We start from the raw sequence: 24,457 nt of genomic DNA, 5'->3' as shown, positions 1-24,457 counted from the left end.
TCCGTAGCTAAATAACGACGGATTAGCGATGAATTTTGTAGTTTGTCGCCAAATAAGCTACAAAAAGAATCCGTATCAAATATAGCGACGGAATAGCGACAAAAACTAATATTCGCTGCTAAAATTGGCTCTAAATATTAGCGCCTTTATTTTACCTACAAAATTAGCGACGAAAGTGGGGCGACAAAAACTATTAAAATCTAGCGACGGATTTAACGTTAAAAAATCTATCGCTGCATTCATTTTATTTATCAAGACATTCCAAAGTTGATTGCGACAAAATTTTCCGTCGCTAGTTTCCTTAAAATAAAGCTTCATTAGATATAATTAGCGATAGAAATTAGGTCCGTCGCTATTTACGTTGCTAAAATCTAGTTCCATTAAAATAAAATTTCATTAGTTATTATTAGCGACAGAAATTCTATCCGTCGCTAATTCCGTCGCTAAAATCTCCGTCTAAAGATAAAATTACCTTAGTCAATAGACATTCGAACAATTAGGGCAACATGCCCACTTTCTCTCCTCTCTATTAGACTCCTTCACTCCTCTTCAACAATGTAAATTTTTTCCTTCAAATACAAAAAATTTGGCGTGAATCTAGGGTTAATGTCTTAAAAATAGAAGAAAACTTTCGAAATTGGAAGATTTTTGCTGCATAACTGTGAAATTTGAAGTCGTGTGTTGCTTCTCCGCAAGATTCTCATGCGAAAGGGTAAACTTCTTTGTGATTTCATTCCTGTCTTGTAGTCTGGGAGAGAATCATTATAAATTTTCTAAAACTGAAGTCAGAAAAAATAGAATGTAAAGAGAATAAATGATATGATGGAGAAGTACATCTGTAGTGCGAGGTTCAATTTTCTGTAGTAGAACTTTTAATAAGGTTATCTTTGAAATTAGTTCAGGTGGTGCTGGAGAAAGCCACAACAAGAAGCTTTCAATTAAGATGATTTGGTCCTGTTTTTCTGGATATTTCTAGTTTTTCTATTGGAAAAAAAAGAACTTTTAATATTTAGAAACTCTATTTCCAATTCTATTTTAGAACTTTTAAGACCACGAGTTGTAAAGGTTTCTGGGAGATGCTCTATTTTACTTGTTGATTTCCAATTTCTTGTTCCGACCATTTTTCTATTTTTACCTCAAATAATTTGGCCTTTTTCCTGTTTTAAATTTTGAACCTTTTTATTCGTCATCGGTCTTAGTTTGTTTGTCAATTGTAGTGATTAGTCGTTTTAAAAGCTGTCTTTTGTTTTTGATTTGGCTCTGCTTTCAACTTTTAACAAATTTAATCTAACAAATGTCTGCTACTACTTTATGGTAGACGAGTGTCTGCTACTGCTTTAATCTAACATGTAAAAGCCTTTAGCTTTCCTTCCATCGCTGGACATATAAATATTATTTTTAGTTGATAATTAGTGTTTGGTGGCTTATTTGTAAATAACACGGCTGGTTTGAACTTAATGTATTGATCCAAAGCAGTAATTTACAGTGTCAAAGTATATCTGATGTCACATAGAGATTTCAGGACATCTTAAGAAGATAAGAGACACAGTTTATGAAAAATAGGAACTAAGTTTAAGAATATTTAGTATTATTCCATTATGTTCATACAGATTTTTTTATACTTTATCTGCTTACAAATTTGGAAAAAAGGATCATATTAAAAGTACAAAAGTTGTTATATATATATTGCAACTTCATTCTTATTTTAGTGAATCTTGATGAGATGGGCAACACCATTTTTTAGGGTAAGGAGCCTTGAAACTGGAGGGTACTTTTTTCATAACAATTATTGGAGCCTATATTTTTTTGTATAAACAGGCTAGCATATGGTATTGTATGTATCATAAGGTTTAATAAAAAAATTGTATGTATCCTAAGGTATCAGTTTATTTTCTTTATCTTGTTGATCTACATGAAATTGTTAGCTATGTTAAGCTTCCTAGTTAACATCGTTGATTAAGAGGTTCTATGAACCTCTTAATTTTTCAAAGAAGTTTGACTATATCATGAATACTTTTCCTTGCATGCAGATCAGTTTGACCTTGAACATATCAGCAGATTTACAATCATTATTCACGTGGAATACTAAGCAGATTTTCTGTCTACCTTACAATAACTTGGATTTCACTCTTTAATCCCTATTACTTGGGTCTGATTTTCTTCTATGTGAGTACATACGAATGTCTGGATCTCTGGGTGTGTATACATCTTATGTTCCACTAAGCTAATCTCTAGGACATAATATATGTACACTTGTCATCCATGGTCTAATATCATTGAAGTTTGCTAGAGTGTAGAGTAGAGGTGGTCATATGGATGTTGATTCCACAGCTAACACTCTGAATTTTAGGACGTGGAAATTGAAAATAGAATGTAATAAAGAAATTTACCAGGCTATTGGTTACCTATAGCAATATCAGATAGTAAATTCTATGCCTTCTTGTACAACTTGATGAAGTTTGGCCAATAGTTAATTATCGAAATAGAACAATTTTATGCATTATACAACTTCACAACAGAAATCTTACGATTTTTCCATTGCCAACAGAGAAAGTAGACTAATTTAGCCAACAACGCATATAGATCACATAGAATGTTAGTCGTAAATACACAATTTTAATCGCATATAGTAGCTTCTCCCATTAGTTATGCCCCCCCCCCTTTCTCTAGTTAGTTACGTTATCTAATCATTTTCAACTTATGTAATCCTCAATATATAGCATTTCATTTGTCTATTTAAGGTTCTTATTTTGGTCAAATAAAGGAACTGAGCATTCCAAGATTGGGGTGTTAGTAATTCTCAACTTATTTTGATGTCAACTTGTTATTCATTTTAGAAAGCATTCTGATGTCTTATTAAATAAAGAACTCTAAGGTCTTATTTATTTTAATATTAAATAGGAATGGACAATCTAGAGCATGATTGGATGTACAAAAGGTTGGATGGCCGAGGGGGTATTAATTAATTCAAGTTTCATAACTGGTGTGAACAAGTTTCTCCAGTTTGCTTATTCTAAGCGCAATCTCATGAGTAGTGACAATGTTAGATGTCCATGTAAAAAATGTCACAACATTAAATACATGTATGTTGAAACTATTAAATTGCACCTTTATTAGTATGGATTTGTTGAGAACTATTTTCTTTGGAAGTATCAAGGAGAAAAAATATGGCTGGTGAGATGTCTTCTAGTGGTGATTTGCATGGTGGCGCTCAACCTGAATAGGGATACGAGAATCCATATCGACAAATGGTATTGGATGCAGCTGGACCCAATTCTGGCCATGGTTTGTGCTGGCAGTCTTATAATAATAGTGAATATGAGTCGTCTCATTCTTATGAACCTTCAATGGAGGAGGAGCCTAATCCTTCAATGGAGGAGGAGCCAAATCTTGAGTGCCAAAGGTTTTATGATTTGCTACAGGCCGCCGATGCAAAATTATACCCTGGTTCATCCCTCTCTCAACTCGCAGTAGTTTTCAGGATGCTAAATATTAAAATGGAGAATACTTTATCACAAAGAGGTTATAACCACATGATGCAATTGTTGAAAGAGGCTTTACCATAAGATAACACAATGCTTGATAACTATTATGAGACCAAGAAGCTAGTGCGTAGCTTGGGTTTGCAAGTTGAAAAGATTGATTGTTGTAATTCTGGATGTATGTTGTATTGGGGTGAAGATGAGGACCTCACATCTTGCAAGTTTTGTGGCCACCAGAGGTACAAACGTCGTGTCGGTTTTCGTAAGAGAAAATTAATACCTTACAAAAAAATATGTTATTTTCTTTTGATTCCTAGATTGCGGAGATTATATGCATCTCATGCTACAGCCGCTGATATGAGATGGCATCATGAGCACATACAAGAGGAGGGCGTAATGCATCATCCATCAGACTCTAAGGTTTGGAAGCACTTCAACGAAACTCATCCCTTTTTTGCTGTTGAACCAAGAAATGTGAGGTTGGAATTATGTACTGAGGGTTTTCAGCCCTTTGGTCATTCAGGGATGAAGTACTCTTCATGGCCAGTGATTGTCACTCCATACAATTTGCCTCCGGGGATGTGTATGAAAGAGGCGTACATGTTCTTAACTGTCATTGTTCCAGGGCGAAACAACCCTAAACAAAAAATTGATGTTTATCTACAACCTTTAATAAAGGAATTGACCTTGTTGTGGGAGACGGGTGTAGAAACATTTGACATCTCAAAAAAACAAAATTTTCAATAAAGGGCCGCTTTGATATGGACAATCAATGACTTTTTAGCATATTTTTATGTTATCTGGATGGAGTACTGCAGGTATCTTAGCATGTACTTATTGTATGGAGGAAGCACAATCCTTTAGATTACATCATGGTGGAAAAGCAACTTGGTTTGACAGTTATAGAATGTTTCTTGACCAAAATCATTCGTTTAGGAGAGATCGTAAGAACTTTCGTAAAGGTCTGACTGTCAGAAGGCTACCACCACCCCTTAGAATAGGAGAGGAAGTCTTGAACCAAATTTGTGAGTTGGGACTGAGGAAAGTAACTGAGCTAGATGCAGAAGAAGTTAATGGGAGAATTTCTAGGTGTTGTGGATGGAAAAAGAGAAGCAACTTTTAGGATTTGCCTTATTGTAGCTCTAACATGATCCGACAAAATCTCGATGTCATGCATATTGAGAAGAATGTCTTTGATAATGTATTTAACACAGTTCTTAATGTTGATGGCAAAACAAAAAACAATCCAAAGGCACGTGAAGATATGGTAAACTATTGCGATCGACCGCAATTGGCAAAGAATCCTATTGATGGAAGCTACCCCAAAGCTGCATATACAATAGAGAAGAATCAGCAACTTTGGAAAGACTTTAGAAAGATCCTAAGTATGTTGAAAAGTCAGAAATAAATGCAAAAAATCGTTGTGCTGGGAGCGGAGTTGCCACTGGGACTCACACAGGTGGCTCTGCAGTGTTAGGGAGCATCGCAAGAGACTTGTAAGTGTATATAAAATATCCGATTCAGTTCTTACACTGTTTTGAGTGTCCAAGCTTATTCCTTGTTGATGGTTGTTGTGAAATTGATTGAAGTTGGCTGATTTGAGTTTGAATATTGACCTTGTAAAGTGAGTGTGTAAAAATATATTGACCTTGTTGCCTGTTGAATTAGTTTTGAACTTGCTGCTTTTTAGTCTGTAAGATATTTGGGTATGTATTTAGTCTGTAAAATATCTAGTCTATGGTGTTGCTTCTATGCTATTGGAAAGCATTGCTTTTTAGTCTGTAAGAGCTTCTATGGTGTTGCTTCTATGCTATTGGAAAGCATTGCTTCTATGGTTTTGCTGGCAGCCTATTGCTTCTATGGTCTGTAAGATATTTGGGTATGTATTTAGTCTGTAAAATATCTAGTCTTTGGTGTTGGGTCTATGTTATTGGAAAGCATTGCTTTTTAGTCTGTAAGAGCTTCTATGGTGTTGCTTCTATGCTATTGGAAAGCATTGCTTCTATTGCTTCTATGATTTTGCTGGCAGCCTATTGCTTCTATGGCCTGTAAGATATATGGGTATGTATTTAGTCTGTAAAATATCTAGTCTATGGTGTTGCTTCTATGCTATTGGAAAGCATTGCTTTTTAGTGTGTAAGAGCTTATATGGTGTTGCTTCTATGCTATTGGAAAATATTGCTTCTATGGTTTTGCTGGCAGCCTATTGCTTCTATGGTATTGAACTAAACTATTATAGAAGTATGGTGATATGTGGGGTAGCATAAGAGGTTCGCTACGGTGACATATTGGTGGAGATAATTCAGTTTTCTAGTCAGTTTGAGTCCAGTTAGTAATACTTAAAAGTTAGCTCAGTAAGAGATTAAGTAATAAAATGTGAAGCTTCTGTTGTTCTACCAGATTGAGAATTGAACTGAATTACATTCCTAGGCTATTCTGGAGACTGTCCTTTTGCTGTACTCTTTTTTCATTGACTTAGCTTGTTTGGTTTTCCATCTATGAAGCAGTAAAATGGCACTTCAGGACATGGTTTTCTGCATCCATATGACACTTTTATATTAATCCTTCTGGTGTCTAATATCTATATATCATATACTTTTACCTTTCGTGGTAGCAAAACCTGCATTATGAGACATTTTTCCGAATTTGTACACAAGAGATCGTAGGTTCTTTATTGTACATATCAATTCTTTTATCTTGTTGGAGCTAGTTGGAGGGTAGAATGTAATTCTTAAACTAGGCAGACAGACAGGTTGTTGTATTTTAGGCAATAATTCCAGTTGAAAAGATGATATTCAGTTTTGGCGGTAGACATTTGGCAAGGATAATTGAAGTCAAGACACTTCAATAAGAACACATCTTACTCGTGGCATTCCTTGTAGCTATTGTTATGAAGGTCCTGAGAGCATGTGGTAGAAGCATATTAGATAGTGTCGCCATCAACTATGGTAGAAAAGTTTGATGAAGCAAAGCTTTTTTGTTACTGAACTTTTTTTTTTTTTTTTTTACATGGTTACTCTGTAACTTTGTGTTTTTTTACTGAACTTCTTTGATGAATCAAACCACACGGGAGTTGTTTGGTTCCACGGAGAATTCCATGTTCCATCAGTTATGCTTTTTAGCAAGAATGCGTCAGTTTCTATCCAAAGTCTATTAAAACTAAGTTGAGAACAATAACGTAATGCCTCCAGTTATGCCAATGCTTCTGCCGCTATGTTCGTTGCCAATCTTCTTAATTGATTAACTTTTTTATAGGTGTTAAAAAGGGTCGAGATCCAACACCAAGTGAGTTGCATTTGCACGTCCATACACGTGGTAATGATGGAAAATCTTTTGTTGCTGAGAGATCCCGAATCGTACATGTAAGATAACTTTTTAAATAATTTTATTGGTTTTATTTTCATATATTTTTTCATTTTGTAAATTGAACGCTCAATATTCTTTAGTCTTTCTACTTCACTATTTATTAACTCTTCTATAGGAAAAATATCAGGAGATATTACAATAACAAACACAGACTCAATCTGATATTGAACAGTGTAAAACATATTATTAAGCCGCGGGAGGAGAAAAGAAAAGAAGAGTATATGGTCTTGGATCTCAAGCAAAATGCTACTACGGGCCGAATCTTCATGACTCTTTTGGATCTGATGCTACATCATCAGCAACACCTCCAAATGCTTAATCACAGAGAATCTGGATGAGTTAGTGATGCGATTGATTCCTGCACTGACAAATCATATAGTTCCTGTAATCATTGAGCGGGTACGCGAATTAGTTTCCTTACCCTCGCATCAGCCAAATACTGATCTTACCAACTATCCATTAGAAGTGGCACCTACAGTCCCTAAATCTTTTACTGCTGCTAACGATGAGGTTCATGCATTGGGTTCTGATGATGACCGTAACTCTCCACCCTCGCATAGTTAGCCTATTTATTCGGTCTTTATTGTTGGTCCTTGTGGAATTTTTGTACTTAATGATACCGTTATATGCATTATGCTATATATTTTGGACCTTGTTGAATGTATTATTAGTTTATATTAATATCAGTGACTTTTCATTAAATGTATTTAATAGCTTTTATGTAATATGCTTGAGCAGGGTACATTTAAAATATTAAATAAGAAGCATTTTAAAAAATTAGAAATATATTAAAATTAAATTAGCGACAGATACTTTCCGTAGCTAAAATTATCGCGTAAAATTAAATCTTGCAACGAATCGGCGACAAAAGGTTTTTTGCAAAAAGCAAGGAGAATTAGCTATAACACGACTAGCGACGGACAATTTCTTCGCTACTAAGAATAAACGACGAATTTTGTTATAAATTGTAGCGACAAAACTTGTCAAAATAGCGACAGAAACTACCAATATAGCGACGATTATTTCCATCACTAAATTTTGCTACAGATATATTCCGTCGCGCATCCGTCGCTAATTCTGCGATGGTTTGGTATTTTTCGTCGCTATGAGTAAATTTTAGAGACCAACTTGAATCCGTCGCTAAACGACTGTAGCGACGGAAAATAGTGGTTTAGCGACGGAATACGGCCGTCTCTAAACACTGTTTTTTTATGTAGTGTGCCCTTTCCTCGGCTTTTCGACTCCTACTGGCCCAAATATAGCCAAAAGTAAGTACATACTATAAATATAACTATACGAAACCAATCTAATGAATGAAATCAAGACTTTAACAAGAAATTAGAAAATCGCCCCAAAAAGTCGACCCGGGCCCACGTATCGGAATCGAGTAAAAGTCACAAAATATGAACACTCATTCTACTAAGAGTTTACCCATACCAAAATTACTCAAATCCAATACCAAAATCTCAATCAAAACCTCAGAATTTGGTTGAAGAACCTTCCAACTTTTCCCCCAAATTTCTCAACCCAAAACCTCAATTAAATGGTGAAATTAACGATAGATTAGTGGAATATACCCAAAAACGAGTCAAGAATCATTACCCGATTGTTTTTCTGAAAATCCCTTGAATTTTCACCTAAATCCGAGCTCTCCAGGTCCCAAAAATGAAAATGGGATAAAACCCTCGGTTTTGTAATTTAAAGTTCTTTGTCCAATTGGCTCCTCAACATAAGATAAATCCTTGTCCAACTGGAGTGAGCTGAAATCCAACACATGAGATGGATTGTCGTGATACTTCTGGAGCATAGAAATGTGAAACACTGGATGATCTCCTGCTAGGCTGGGAGGCAAGGCAAGCTCATAAGCAACCTCCCCAACTCGCCGCAACACCTCGAACGGGCCAATAAACCTTGGGCTCAGCTTGCCCTTCTTCCCGAACCTCATAACACCCTTCATGGGTGACACCCGGAGCAGGACCCACTCCCTGACCATGAATGCAACATCGCAAACCTTCCGATTCGCATAACTCTTCTGTCTGGACTGGGCTGTACGAAGTCGATCCTGAATCACCTTAACCTTCTCCAAAGCATCCTGAACCAAGTCTGTACCCAATAGCCTAGCCTCGCCCGGCTCAATCCAACCCACTGAAGACCGACACCGTCTACCATACAAAGCCTCATATGGGGCCATCTGAATGCTCGATTGTTAATTGTTGTTGTAGGCGAACTACGCAAGTGGCAAGAACTGATCCAAAGAACCCCCAAACCATCACACACGCACGAAGCATATCCTCCAATATCTGAATAGTGCTCTCGGACTGCCCGTCCATCTAAGGGTGAAATAATGTGCTCAACTCAACCCGAGTACCTAACTCATGTTGTACGGCTCTCCAGAAACGTGATATGAACTGCGTACCCCGGTCAGAGATGATAGATACCGGCACACCATGAAGTCTGACAATCTCGCGGATATAAACTCGAGCCAGCTGCTCGGAAGAGTAAGTAGTCATCACTGGAATGAAATGAGCTAACTTAGTCAACCTATCCACAATCACCCAAACTGCATCAAACTTCCTCTGAGTCCGTGGAAGCCCAACAACGAAATCCATAGTGATCCGCTCCCATTTCCACTCCAGAATCTCTAACTTATGAAGCAATCCACCTAGCCGCTGATGCTCATACTTCATCTGCTAGAAATTCAGGCACTGAGCTACATACTCTACTATGTCCTTCTTCATTCTCCTCCACCAATAATGCTGCTTCAAGTCCTGATACATCTTCGCGGCACCCGGGTGAATGTAGTACCGCGAACTGTGAGCCTCCTGGAGAATCAACTCACATAAACCATCTACATTGGGCACACATAACCTGTCCTGCATCCACAAAGCACCATCATCTCCAATAGTGGCCTCTTTAGCATCATTGTGATGAACCGTGTCCTTAAGGACAAACAGATGGGGGTTATTATACTGACGCTCCCTGATACGATTATAAAGAGAAGACTGAGAGACCACACAATGCCTGAACATCTAATGCCAATGTCCTCTCTGCTGCTGGTAGATATGCTAAGCTCCCCAAACTCTCCGCCCTGCGACTCAAGGTATCGCCCACCACATTGGCCTTCCCGGGATGGTACAAAATGGTGATATCATAATCCTTAAGCAGCTCCAACCACCTCCGTTGTCGCAAGTTAAGATCCTTCTGTTTGAACAAGTGCTGCAAACTCTGGTAATCGGTGTAGATCTCACAAGGGACAACATACAAATAGTGCCGCCAGATCTTCAAGGCATGAACAATAGCTGCTAACTCAAGGTCGTGGACAGGATAGTTCTTTTCATGCACCTTCAGTTGTCTAGACGCGTAGGCAATCACCCTACCGTCCTGTATCAACACCGCGCCGAGATGAATGCGCGACACATCACAATACACCGTATAGTAACCCAAACCAGTAGGTAATACAAACACTTGGGCTGTAGTCAAAGCTGTCTTGAGCTTTTGAAAGCTCTCCTCACACTCCTCTATCCACCTGAACGGAGCACCCTTCTGGGTCATCCTGGTCATAGGTGCTGCGATAGATGAGAAACCCTCTACAAATCGACGGTAATACCCCGACAAACCAAGAAAACTCCGGATCTCCATAGCCGAGGACGGTCAGGGCCAACTCTGCACTACGTCAACCTTCTTCGGATCCACCTTGATCCCATCACTCGACACTACATGAAATGCCACTTCATATAACTTCTTTTCTCTCAAGATATAGAGCACAATCCTCAGGTGCTGCTCATGATCCTCCCGACTCCGAGAGAACACTAGAATGTCGTCAATGAATACAATGACGAATGCGTCAAGATAGGGTCGGAACACACTGTACATCAAGTGCATGAATGTTGCCGGGGCGTTGGTCAGCCCAAATGACATCACAAGGAACTTGTACTGACCATACTGAGTCCTGAAAGTAGTCTTCGGGATATCTGGCTCCCGAATCTTCAACTGATAATAGCCCGAACGCAAGACAATCTTGGAAAACACTCTGGCACCCTGTAACTGATCAAATAGGTCATCAATACGAGGCAATGGATACTTGTTCTTCACTGTAACTTTGTTCAACTGGCGATAATCGATGCACATACACATAGAACCATCCTTCTTCATCATAAACAAGACCGGAGCACCCCAAGGGGACACACTGGACCGAATGAGGCCCTTATCAAGCAACTCCTATAACTGCTCCTTCAACTCAGGAGGAGCCATACGATATGGAGGAATATGGGCTGAGTTCCCGGCAACAAATCAATACCGAAGTCAATATCCCTGTCGGTCGGCATGCCCAGAAGATCGGCTGGAAATACATCTTGATAATCCCTCACTACTGGAACTGACTCAACTGTAGGGGTATCAATACTAACATCTTTTAATTAAGCTAGATACGGGTCACACCCCTTCTCAACCATTCGCTGAGACTTTAGAAATGAAATAACTCTGCTATGAGGGTAATCTAAGGTACCTCTCCTCTCTAACCGTGGTAATCCTGGCATAGCCGGCGTTATAGTCTTGGTGTGACAATCAAGAATAGCATAATGGGGTGACAACCAGTCCATGCCCAAAATAATATCAAAATCTACCATACTGAGCAATAATAAATCGGCTTTGGTCTCAAAACCACTAAGAACAACCAAACACGACCAATACACACGATCAACAACAATGGAATCTCCTGCATGTGTAGATACATAAGTAGGAGAACTCAAAGAATCACGAGATACTCCCAAATATGGAGCAAAATAAGAGGACACATAGGAATAAGTGGAGCCTGAATCAAATAAGACTGGTGCATCCACATGAGAGACCGGAACAATACCTGTAATGATAGAGTCGGATGCAACTGCCTCCGTACGAGCAGGAAGAGCATAATATCTGGCATGGCCTCCCCCTCTAGGGCGACCTTTACCTGCCCGACCTCCACATCGAGCTGGCTGAGCAGGTGGAGTAGTAGCTGGTGCTGTAATCATAGCCTGGGGACCCGGTGGAGCACGCGGTGCCTGAGTATTCTGTGGTGGTGCACCCCTCCTAAGTCTAGGGCAATCCCTCACCATATGGCGAGTGTCGCCAAGATCTCAGAGGGCGTGGCTTCTGTGGCTGGCTCGGGCCAGGTCGACTGGACTAACAGCTGAAAGCACCCAGTGCAGGAGGTGCACTAGATACTGGCGGTGCATAATAAGGATCCCGGGGCCTAGGAGGGGCCGGAATACCGTTGGCGGCTGGAAGTGCTGAATGAACAGGGCGACACACATAGCCCCTACCATGACGAGCTGCCGCTGGGGCACGAGTACCACTATAAGTGCCAGACTCTCGATACCTCTTGGCCTCTCTCTCCTCTCTCTCACGAGTCAGCATACCTTCTAATCTCCTAGCAGTCCCCACAACCTGCTGGTATGCAATATCCATCTCCAACTCCTAGGCCATGCTAAGTCTGATACTGGGGTTAAGCCCCTCGATAAATCGACGGACCCTCTCTCGAATCGTAGCAACCAAGGATGGTGCATGCCTAGCCAAATCATTAAAGTGAACCGCATACTCTGGCACAGTCATAAAACCCTGGCGCAACTGCTCAAACTCGGTGCACCATGCATATCTAAGACTTTGGGGAACATACTCCCTCAAGACCATATCCGAGAATTGAGTCCATGTGAGTGAAGCTGCCTCGGCTGAACTACCCAACTCATAAGCACGCCACCACTGATAGGCCGCTCCTATAAGCTGGAACGTAGTGAAAGAAACCCCATTCGACTTTGCTACACCCATAGTACGAAGGATACGGTGACACTCCTCAAGAAAACCCTAGGCATCCTCTGATGGCAAGCGACTGAAAGTAGGAGGTTGGTACTTTTTGTACCTCTCGAGCCTGAGCTCTTCCTCCTCATAAACTGTTGCCCTACCCTTGGGCCGAACTGGGGCTACCGGCTGCACTGGTATGACCTCTGGAACCTGGTTGACCCGAACCCGCTGCTTTGGGGTACAGGCGACGGGAGTCTGTGCTCCTCCCCCGGCCTGAGATGTGGCAGGAGCAGGTGGAATCAACCCTGTATGTGCAAGGGTCTCCTGAAAAGCTGGTGAAGTAACAGGCGTCTTAGGTGTCTGCGCTCCAACTGGAGCTACTGGTGGCTCCTCGGAAGAAGCTCGTACGGGTGCTCTAGCTACACCATGTGGACGTTCTCGGCCTCTACCCCGGCCCTGGCCTCTCGCGGCTCTAGCAGGGGCGCGGGTGCATGGTCATCTGATCCAGTTGTACGTGTCCTCACCATCCGTGAGAGAATATAAGAAAAAAGTTTAGAATTCCGAAGTCAACAATTTCACACGACAAGGAATCAAATAAGTGAAATTTTTCTAATAGTTCCATAACCTCCCGAAGATAAGTACAGACCGATCTGCGAGACTCTACTAAACCTGTTTGTGACTCATAACACCTATAAACCTAGAGCTCTGATTCCAACTTGTCACGACCAAAATCTCCCTCCGTAAGGCGTCGTGACGGCACCTAGTCTCTAAGACTAGGTAAGCCTAACAGTTGCGGAATAACTAAAATAATAACAGAAATAACTACTAAACTTTAACAACAACAGGTATATATATATATATATATATATATATATATATATATATATATATATATATATATATAGATAGATAGATAGATAGATAGATAGATAGATAGAGAGAGAGAGAGAGAGAGAGAGAGAGAGAGAGAGAGAGAGATAAAGCTGGAAAGCTGTAGCTCGACATATACAAGTAAAACCAACCATTTTGAGTGTAAACAATTCCCAAAGACCCGGTAGTCACAAGTCACAAGCTCTAAGGAATGGTTCTAAGTGTCTCTATTGATCCGTATCCAAAAAATTAAAGAAGAAACTACATAAAGGGATAAGGGGGACTCCGAGGTTTGTGGACGCTGGCAGATATACCTTGAAGTCTCAAAAGCAGCAACAAGTACTCCCAACTAATAGCGGGGTTGGTAGGAGGTACCTGGGTCTGCACACAAAACATGTGTAGAAGAGTAGCATGAGTACACCACAACGGTACCCAATAAGTGCCAAGCCTAACCTCGGTAGAGTAGTGACGAGGTCAGGTCAGGACCCTACTGGGATATAATAACAAAGCAGAATTTATAGCAATATAATGAAAGATTGAAAATTTAACAACGAGCAATACAGGAAGATAACAACACAACACATAAGGATAAACAACAGGGGCACTCCCGAGGTACCGCCTCGTAGTCACAAAAGTAAATACTCGACAGGGGATCTCCTGAGGTACCGCCTCGTAGTCTCAAAAGTAAATACTCGACAGGGGATCTCCCAAGGTACCGCCTCGTAGTCTTAAAAGTAAATATGCAGCGGGGGGTCTCCCGAGGTACCGCCTCATAGTCCCAAAAGTAAATACGCAACGTGGATCTCCCGAGGTACCGCCTCGTTGTTCCAAAAGTAAACACACAGCTCGAAACTGATGGAAACAACAATTAACAGCAAGAATCCTACAGTTTAAGGCTATTACAAATCAAGGAAAAATAGGAATTCAACTAAGCATGCTGCATAGATTTCAAATAAGCATTTAAGACACGTAGATAATGCGATATTAGGCTAAACATGATAACTATACATGCTGGGATGACTCATTTAAGATATAACATGTTACTATTCAGTAAAAACCGGGTTTTCAACAATTAGCCCATGTACGCACTTGTCACCTCGCGTATACGGCACTCACATATTATGGAATTGTCATAATAGTATCAAATACTAAGGGGATTTCACCCACACAAGGTTAAGCAAACCACTTACCTCGAACCAAGCTCAATTAGTCAGTAAGAATGTCCTTTCACGACTTTCCGACTCTGAATGACCCAAATCTAGCAAAAATCAAGTACATACTATATATATAACTACAAGAAACCAATCTAATTAATGGAATCAAGACTTTAACAAAAAATTAGAAAATCGCCCCAAAAAGTCAACCCGGGCCCACATCTCGGAATCGGGTAAAAGTCATAAAATATAAGCACCCATTCAACCACGAGTTCACCCATACCAACTTTACTCAAATCTGATACCAAAATCTCAATCAATACCCCAAAATTTGGTTGAAGAACCTTTTAACTTTCCCCCCAAATTTCTCAACCAAATACCTCAATTAAATGGTGAAATTAACGATAGATTAGTGGAATATAACCAAAAATGAGTCAAGAATCATTACCCAATTGTTTCCTCTAAAAATCCCTTGAATTTTTGCCTCAATCCGAGCTCTCTAGGTCCTAAAAATGAAAATGGCATAAAACCTCGATTTTGGAATTTAAAGTCTACCCAGGTAAATCCTTCTTGGCGAACGCGAAAGCCTCCTCGCGTTCGCGAAAATTGCTTCAGTCCAAAAACCTTCTTCGCGGATGCGAAGACCCACTCGCGAACGCGGAAGTTCCTTCACCTGACCCTTCGCGAAAGCGTGCATACTTACGCGATCGCGTAGGCTAAATGCCTGATGACCAAATGGACCAGTTCCTCTACGCGAACACGCGTTCCCTTATCGCGAACGCGTATACCTAAGACCTTAGTGCTTCGCGAACGCGGGACCTACATCGTGAATGCGGATAAAAAATTCTACTGGCCTCCCAAATACCCTACGCGAACGCGAGACCTATCTCGCAAAACGCGATGAAGGAATCCAATAACAAGATAATAGTGATTTTTGCAATTCCAACAAGTCCAATTCTAGTCCGTTAACCACTCAGAATCCACCCTAGGCCCCCGGGACCTCAACCAAACATACCAACAAGTCCTACAACATCATACGAACTTAGTCAAGCCTTCAAATCACATCAAACAACGCTAAAAATACGAATCACACCCCAACACAAGCTTAATGAACCTTGAAACTTCAAACTTTCACAACCGATGCCGAAACCTATCAAAACACGTCCGATCGACCTCAAATTTTGCACACAAGTCGCATTTGACATTATGGACCTACTCCAACTTCTTGATTCGAAATCTGACCCCGATAATAAAAAGTTCACTCCCGGTCAAACTTCCCAAAAATCTAACTTTCGCCATTTCAAGCCTAATTCAGCTACAGACCTCCAAATCATAATCCGGACATGCTCCTAAGTCCAAAATTACCCAACGGAGCTAACGGAACCGACTAAACTCCATTCCGGAGTCGTCTTCACACAATTCCAACTACGGTCAAATTCTTAGAACTTAAGCTTCCATGTTAGGGACTAAGTGTCCCATTTCACTCCATAACCAAAATAAACCCTCCCGGCAAGTCACATAAGCATAAGATGAAACAGGGGAAGCAGAAAATAGGGGATCGAGGCTAATACTCTCAAAACGACCGGCCGGATCGTGACAACCGAGTAAATAATTTTATTTTTTTTGGTGTAAAGAAAATATATTATTAATCTCCAACCAAACCAGAATTACATTCAATCAACTGACAAACTGGAGGAAATCCTTCTAGTCAAAAAATTCTCCTATCTATCCTTTCCTATCTTTCGTGCTATACAGATTCTCTATCCCTTCCCTACTATTTCTCCCTTCTTTCCTAATGTTTTGCATGTTCAATCTAATTTTACACTCTTGTTGGATCTGTTTAAACACCATCACAGGACTTGGTACTTTGCCGTTCCATATTGCATCATTTCTAGGTTGCCATATTTTGTATACCAGAGTTGCCAAAACTGCCGAATCAGTTTCCTACACATTTTTCCCTTAACATTTCTTGTTAGTCTTTGCCATATTTTATCAATTCCTAATACATTTTCCCTCAGTCCAAGCCATTTTTTCAGTATTTTCAAGCATTCCTCCGAGAAATTACACTCAAAGAATAGATGTTGCATTGTTTCTGTACATCCTCCACACATTTCACATCTTGTTTCTGTACACACTACAATTTTTCCCAATTTCCCTTGTCAATAATCTTTTATGCATTTCCAACCAGTTTATAAAACTATATTTTGGAACATTAACTGAATTCCAAATCCATCGAGCCCAAGGCCAATCATTCATTTCCCCTTTCCTCCATATGTATCCTTTTTGTATAGAATATCTTCCTCCTACTTGTTACCATTCATCCCCCATATATCAACCCTTAAATTTTTCCTTTATACTGCATATTCTCTTCCAATACCAACTACAATTAGTTGGTGGTTTATATTGTTTCCAGCAAGCCCCTTTAATGTATATGTGATCCACCCACTTCACCCATAGATTACTGCCTTTTGGGCTATATTCCACACATACTTCGCAATTGCTGCCTCATTTTAAACCATGCAGTCTATTATCCCTAATCCTCCTTTGTGCTTTGGTCGACACACAATATCCCAAGCAATCAATGGGGCTTTGTTTTGTCTGTTCCCTCCCATCCCATAGAAAATTTCTACATACTGCAGCAAGTCTCCTCAACACAGCCTTAGGAAGGATGAATATTGACGACCAATATGTATGTACCTGTAGTAGCACTGAGTTTATTAGCTGAACTCTATCAGCATAAGAGAGGTTTCTGGAGCTCCATGTCTTTATTCTAGCAGTCATTTTGTCAACTAGAACTTCACAGTCCATGATGGATTGTTTTTTTTGCTGAAATTGGTACTCCCAAGTATCTAAAAGGCAAATTCCCTTTCTGATAACCAGTTGCCGCACATATGTCTTCCAGAACTTGCTTTGGCATATTAGCACTGAATACATTGGACTTCCCTGTATTTGTACTCAAACCTGAAGCATTTGTGAAGGATTGCATTCCTCTTAATAAGAGCATAACTGATTGGTAGTTGCCTTTGCAGAATAGCAATAAATCATATGCAAAACACAGGTGATTTAATTTTAATCCTCTACACTTAGTGTGATATCCAAACTCCTTCATATTTGCTACTTTGTTCAAAATTCTTGTCAGATACTCCATGCGAATTACAAATAACAGGGGTGATATTGGATCCTTTTATCGTAGACCTCTCTCCCCTTTTATATAGCCATACAACCCTCCATTTATTGCAATGCTGTATTTGGTTGTAGTTATACATGCCATAGTCCATTTAATGAATCTCTGAGGAAAATTCTTTGCATAAAGCATTTCCTCCACGAATGCACATTCCACAGAATCATATGCCTTTTTAAGATCAATTTTAATCAAACAACTCTGAGTTGTATTCTTCCTGTTGTACAGTCTCACCAACTGACAAATCAGAATATTTTGGACTATGGTTCTTCCTACAACAAAAGTACTCTGATTCTCATAAATCAAATTAGGTAGCACCAATCTAAGCCTGTTACATATCATTTTGGATATCACATTGTACACTGGATTACATCCTGCAATAGGCCTGTAATCTCCCACACTAGTAGCATGAGAACTCTTAGGTATAATAGTTATCACTATATGATTCAACACTTTTAGCATTTCTTATGTTCTAAAGAATTCCACTACTGCATCCACTATATCTTTTCCCACCACTTTCCAGCTGTCTTTAAAAATTTACTGCCATAACCATCTGGTCCTGGTGATTTCTCTCCATTGATTAACCATAAAGCTATTTTAACCTCTCTTTCTGTGAATTCTTCTTCTAACATTTCCCTTTGAACTTCTGTTACTGTTGGTCCCCGCCTAACCAGTCCACTAATAACATGCTCCCTTTTTTTGTTGCTTGTATCCAATAAGGTAGTGTAGAAATCAATGAAAGCTTTAGCAATTGCATCTATCTCTGTTCTGTTAACACCTTCTGAATCAGTTATGGAGAAAACTCTATTTATATTCCTTCTGTCCTTCATCATACTATGAAAATATTTGGTATTTAGATCCCCTTTTTCCAACCACTGCACTTTACTTTTTTGACTGAGACTCTGATTCCTGACTTCCTTCAATCTCTTATACTTCTTGATTAATCTTGCTTTTTCCTGTTGCAATTTCTGGTTCAAAGGTCTTTGCTGCAGTCTTTGCTGGCAATGCATTAACTCTTCCTGAACTTGATATGTCTGCTTCTCTATATGACTGAATTTCTCTTTATTCAGCTGCCTTAGTTTACTTTTCAAGCTATTCAATTTCCCTACCAGTTCATACATTTTGGTCCCATTTTTATTTGTCTTCCATACTTGCTTAACCTTCTCCTTGTATTCCGGTGCCAAACTCCACATATTGAAATACCTGAAGATATATTGCTTCTTTTGATCTCCAACCCATCTTATTATAGCAGGACGATGATCAAAAGTCCCTTAATTTCTGTAATAGACCTCCGAATCTGGAAGAGCCAATATCCATTCATTGTTTACCAACACCCTATCAATCCTGCTATATACTATATCAAATCCACCCTGCTTATTATTCCATGTAAAGAAAGCCCCTGAAGATTTCATATCCTGTAGCGTGCATTCATCAATACACTGCTTGAACTCTCTTATTTATGATATTGTAACTGGGCTCCCAATCCTTTCTTCTCTATTCAGAACACAATTAAAATCCCCCATGACTGCCCAAGGTTCTGACATATGTTCAGATGTCCTCCCATATTCCTTCTTAGTGCTGCATCATTGAAACCATACACCATTGTAACTGACATTTTTTTGTACCTCTATGCTATACTCCGCAGTGTATAAGCTGTTCTATGACTTTGTGGATGTTTATATCAAAAACCATAGGCTTTCATAGTAGCCAGATTCTTCCTCCTTTATGTTGACTAAGATTAGTACTATATGACCAGCCATTGCAAAGTTTAAGAGCTGCTCTCTGAGCTTTTTCTCTCTTAACCTTAGTCTCCAGAAGGCCAAATAATCCAGCCTGAGAGTTATGCATAAACAGATTCACTTCCTTCTGTTTGTCTGAATTATTTAGTCCTCTGGTATTCCAAAATCCAATCTTATCCATGGTTTGGTGGGCTCCCCCACCTTTATCATATTCGGCCACCCTTTTATCTACATTTTCAATCCCCATTGACACTGTCTGCTACCCTGCCTGACTGGTACTTGCCCCTCCTTTACTTAGTTGTTGCCCTAAAGTAGCAAAAGCATTATCTATCTTCAGGGGTATTTCTTGATTACAGTTTTTCTCACATATTTCCCCAGCTCTATAGCCATAACTATAGGTTTGATTTCTACCCTTCTCCACCTGCTTATTTTCCACCCTTTTTTCCTTTTGCTGCAGTTCTGCTCCCTGCTGTTCTGTTACCTTCTTTGTGCTTCCTTCCTTTCTTTCTGCCGATCTACCACCATTTGTGCATTTATCTCTTGGTGGTTTTCATTCTTCTCTTTTTCTTCCTGTATGTACTTTCTACATTTTAGGATTTCATGACCATAATTCTTACATTTCTCACAAAGTACAGGTTTCCACTCATAGTGAATTGCCTGCTCTATCATTTTGCCAACCTCATTTTCAAACCTTATACTTGTCGGATACTGTTGGTTCAATTTCACCTCTACCAATACTCTTGCATATGTCAGCCTTTCCTTTTTAGTAGTAGCAGTATCTGCTTTAAGAGGTTTCCCAATTAAACCAGCTATCTTTGTAAGAGCCACTTTACCCCAATACTTGATGTCTAATCCTGTCAATCTCACCCAAATAGGAATTTTCTCCATTTGTTCCTTTGTTATCTCCATATATGGCTTCCATGGTTTTACAATAACTGGATTCCTATCGGACACTTGAACTCCTTCTTCCACTACTTTACTTCTTCTTTCTGCACTATGGAATCGCACCAGGAATACTCCTCTGTTTAAATGCGCAACTTTATCAATCCCTAGAGCACCCCAAATTCTCATAAAAAATAACCATCTATTACTACTTGTGGTGGATTCGACCCTAGAATGTAACACACAACAGCTGTTGTCCAGTAATCAACCTCATCCTTGATGTCTGCCATTGTAATTTTCACATTCAACTCTGTACTCTCTTCAATGAGATCTAGTCCTTCCTCTATTGGAATCGAACCCACTATGTTACTCCATGACTTTGTACTTGGAACTAGAGTTTTAGTCGAACCTGTAATTTTATTCACCGATGCTTCCTCTTCCACACGATCTGCCCATGATGTCATGTTCGCCATTGAAATTCCTTCATTTCCTTTGTTCCCTCCCTTCGATGTTACTGAATTGGATAGCCGATTAATATCCAAAGGTATAATCCCTTGGATCGCATTAATGTTTATCGTTTTCTTCGCATCTCCCGACTGTGGTACTCCCGTTCGCATTGAATTCAGTGGCTGATTGCCTTGGATCTTCTGACCTCCTTCTCTCGTCTTCGATTTTCTCGCCATTGTCAGCTGTCGCTGAGAGAGAATTTAGCCACCTTTTAATTTGTATTGGTAAAATAATCACTTTTTATGCAGAAATAAAATTTGGAAAAAAATACCTCTGCTGAAAATATGGAAGAACTCGAAGAAATATGATTGCTGGAGTTTGAAAATTTATAGCTCAAAACTCGGGGAATTGTTCGTGCATTTGAAATATGCAATGAAACTCCTGGAAATATTCATGGATTTTAACCTTTATTACTTTGAATTTCAGGAAATTTTCCTAGAGTTTGAGTGCATTGTCTTTGCTTAAGGGTTTAGTATTTCCATTTTCCAGGAGCCGTGTTTCTACCGTTTTTGCTGATAAAGCCATTGATTTTTGAAAAAATTGTGTATTCTTTGTGTGTATTTGTTTGGTTTGATATGTTGATACAAATAGGCTTGAATAAATAAATAAAAAGAAACGTAACTCCGAGATAACAAGGATCCTTTGCTAAATATCGGGAAGAAAAAAAAGAAGGAATGAGATGTGAATATGATTCCCCAACAATTTTGACAGCAACGGAGGGTGTTTTAAAACCATGTTGATTTAAGGAATTATCCAATAAGACAAAATCAACTCCACCACCTATCGCGTATTAACACAAATGAGATCCTAATAATCAATTCACTAAGCTCCAAGTCTCCAAGTGAAAAAGTGTCACTAACTCAGAAGCCATAACTAAGAAATGAGTAATTATGTACTTTTGGAGAATCTCAAATTAATAGTTCAGTTGGTTGGCTATCGCAATTTTCACCTTGTTGGTAAGGTAAGGATTCGACTCTCCTCCCAATTTTTCCTTCAACAAGAAGGTAATTATGTACTTCCTAAAACGAACCAAAGAATCAGACAAGTATTTGGAGAGATAAAAACCAAAGTGATAAGATACGATTATCCTTGATTTAGAATTTCGATAATAAACAAATGATATGAAGCCTCCAAGTTCCGACTTCCAAAGGTTTAAAGATTGCAAAACCCCATTATGATGATAAAGGACTAAAGCTGAGTCAATAAATGAGCTGCAGAATTAAATATCACAAGATTTAATTCTTTTGAGAATCATAGAAACTTCAATGGCAAATCTCATATTGTTCTAGAGATCAGCTTCTAGCTAGTGAAAGGTAATACAAGAGTTTAATATGTACTTTGCACAATCTTATATATATATGAACATCAAAACTTTAGGTCTTGGTTATATTTAATGTTTGGTAATTTTGTCGAGTTCACAAATGACACAAAATATCCATGAGATTGTATGTAAAATACATTGGACTTTGGTTAAAGTGTAAGTATTTGCATGACGTCAAGATCCAAAAGTAATTAATTTGTGTTAAGCTAACCACGTCGAGCAAATAATCATAGAGCTCATATTGAACTATAATTCAACGTTGAAATAGGATTCTTTAGAAGACGAGTTTAGATAATCATTTTCTAACTATGTTCTTGGATCTTGTTCAATGCTTCTCAATCTATTTTTGTATGCCCTTTCGCACAATGAAGATACGACCAAGTAGAACATGTACTAATACCACGAGGTAATAAATAATAATAATAATTTACGCTAACTTGTTATTCAAGCATAATGACTTACCTTTCTCAAGCTAGTCAACTATAATTTAACGAGGGATATTGTTTTTTGATTTGCCTCTCAAAATTGAAAAATAATAATATCTGATTGTAACAACGTTAAAAGTATGTGCGTCTTTTTAACACTATGGTTAATATATTAACTTTTTTAAAGTTTCCTTTTGGATTCGGGGTAGGTGGAGGTATAGGCTGGAGCTTGGAAGAATTGGAAACAGTTGGCTGATGTATAGAGAAGCACTAGAAGCTGATAGAAATATATATGTAAAAGCTGTGCTAATTGATTCCGTGTTGATTTATTTGAATTGGTCAAGATTATTGAAGCAAGTTATTCTTAAGGAGAGTTTCATCTTTTATACTGGTTCTCGAGTTCTACCTTAATTATATATTAGCAAAATGCTTAAGCCAGTCTCCTTGAAACGTATACCATATTACTTAATTTCATCCAATTCATATATTCAATTTGGAATAAGATTGGATATATTAGAATCGATATTGGTGCAATAGAGTTATATTTTAGGGACCATGCGAGTGAGGACTCCTAACAACAATATAAAACGCATAATTCCAATTAATCGATATCACTTATTGTATGGGTCAAAATCAGATTGAAGATTAAGTCGCGCAGAGATGGTTGTTATGGATGATTTGCAAACCATCATGATTAGTTTGGTCGAGGTTGACTAGTGATCAAATGGACCGAGTCGCCTAGCGATCAATCACGGCCGAGGTCGAGTAGCGTAGGTAGAAGTAACGACTAGTTTTGTATTGGGATCTTCAGAGGAAATATTCTGTAGAATATTCTCTCTGATTGTACTTTAGGGTTCTTTGGGAATATCCCGTATAAATAGAAGGAAAGATGAGGCAAAACACATGTAATATCCTAGATGATAAGAACACTTTTAAAAAGTAAGCTCTCTAGATAAATACAAAGAACAATGATAGTAGGCTATATAGTTTATATTTACACCTTAATTGATCATGCTTTGTTGTTATTTTATAAGGTAAATTGCCAACAAAATGCTTTAAATAGTGTTCTTTGGTTTCGCAGGGAATATTATATGTGAGGAAGCAACACGAAGTGTTTGGAGGCGATAATGTGAAGAAAACACCCACTCAAGAAGTACCCGAACACAAAGGAGCAGAAGAAAATGGCCTGGACAAAAGTCCACGCAGCGACCGCGGGGAACTGTTCACGAACCTGGAAATTTGGGGCCAAAGTGTAATTTCGGGAAAACTTTTGTAAAACCCTTATAAGCTGTAGAAACTCGCCCAAGATAGGGAGAAGCTTGTTTTTAGACTACTTTTGGAGGCAAGAACAAGTGTGAGAGATCACCCAAAATATTATAGTTTCTTTATCTCTCTTATTTTCTTGCAATTTTACATTATGAACAATTTAGTAGTTTTCTCTTACTTTGTTATGAGTAGCTAAATCCTTTGTCTAGAGTTTTGATGGAACCTATCAAAGGATGAACTTCTTGATTATGTTAATATAGATTGCCAGTTTAATCTCTATTTGTTCAACTACGTATTTGTTGTAGTTAATTGACAGGATCCTCAATTAGTTGTGCCTATTTAGTGTGCATAACTTGGGAGAGAGTGCATATTTAGGTAGTTGTTGAACAACATCACTCCCAAGGTATAAGAGGGATCTATAACTGCAGGTTTAAAGGCGGGATTAGGGATAACGAAGCCTTGCGTGCAATCTAAAGCGAGCTGTAATAA

At 38.9% G+C, this 24,457-nt stretch overlaps 1 long non-coding RNA gene across 4 annotated transcripts; it reads left to right on the top strand.

Moving 5' to 3' along the window:
• On the top strand, window positions 493-7,554 carry LOC109211495. 4 transcript variants are annotated; one of them, XR_002065737.1, is made up of 4 exons: window positions 493-712; window positions 2,031-2,166; window positions 6,738-6,844; window positions 6,964-7,554. It is a non-coding gene; the product is annotated as an uncharacterized LOC109211495 (long non-coding RNA). The 4 variants fall into 4 exon arrangements; XR_002065738.1 differs by having other exon boundaries at window positions 2,031-4,978; window positions 6,976-7,554; XR_002065734.1 differs by having other exon boundaries at window positions 2,031-4,978.

Source organism: Nicotiana attenuata, chromosome 2 (genome assembly GCF_001879085.1).
Source record: "Nicotiana attenuata strain UT chromosome 2, NIATTr2, whole genome shotgun sequence".
NCBI classification, from domain to species: Eukaryota; Viridiplantae; Streptophyta; class Magnoliopsida; order Solanales; family Solanaceae; genus Nicotiana; species Nicotiana attenuata.
Note: the sequence above shows the minus strand (reverse complement) of the source record. Positions and strands in the feature narration are given on the sequence as shown.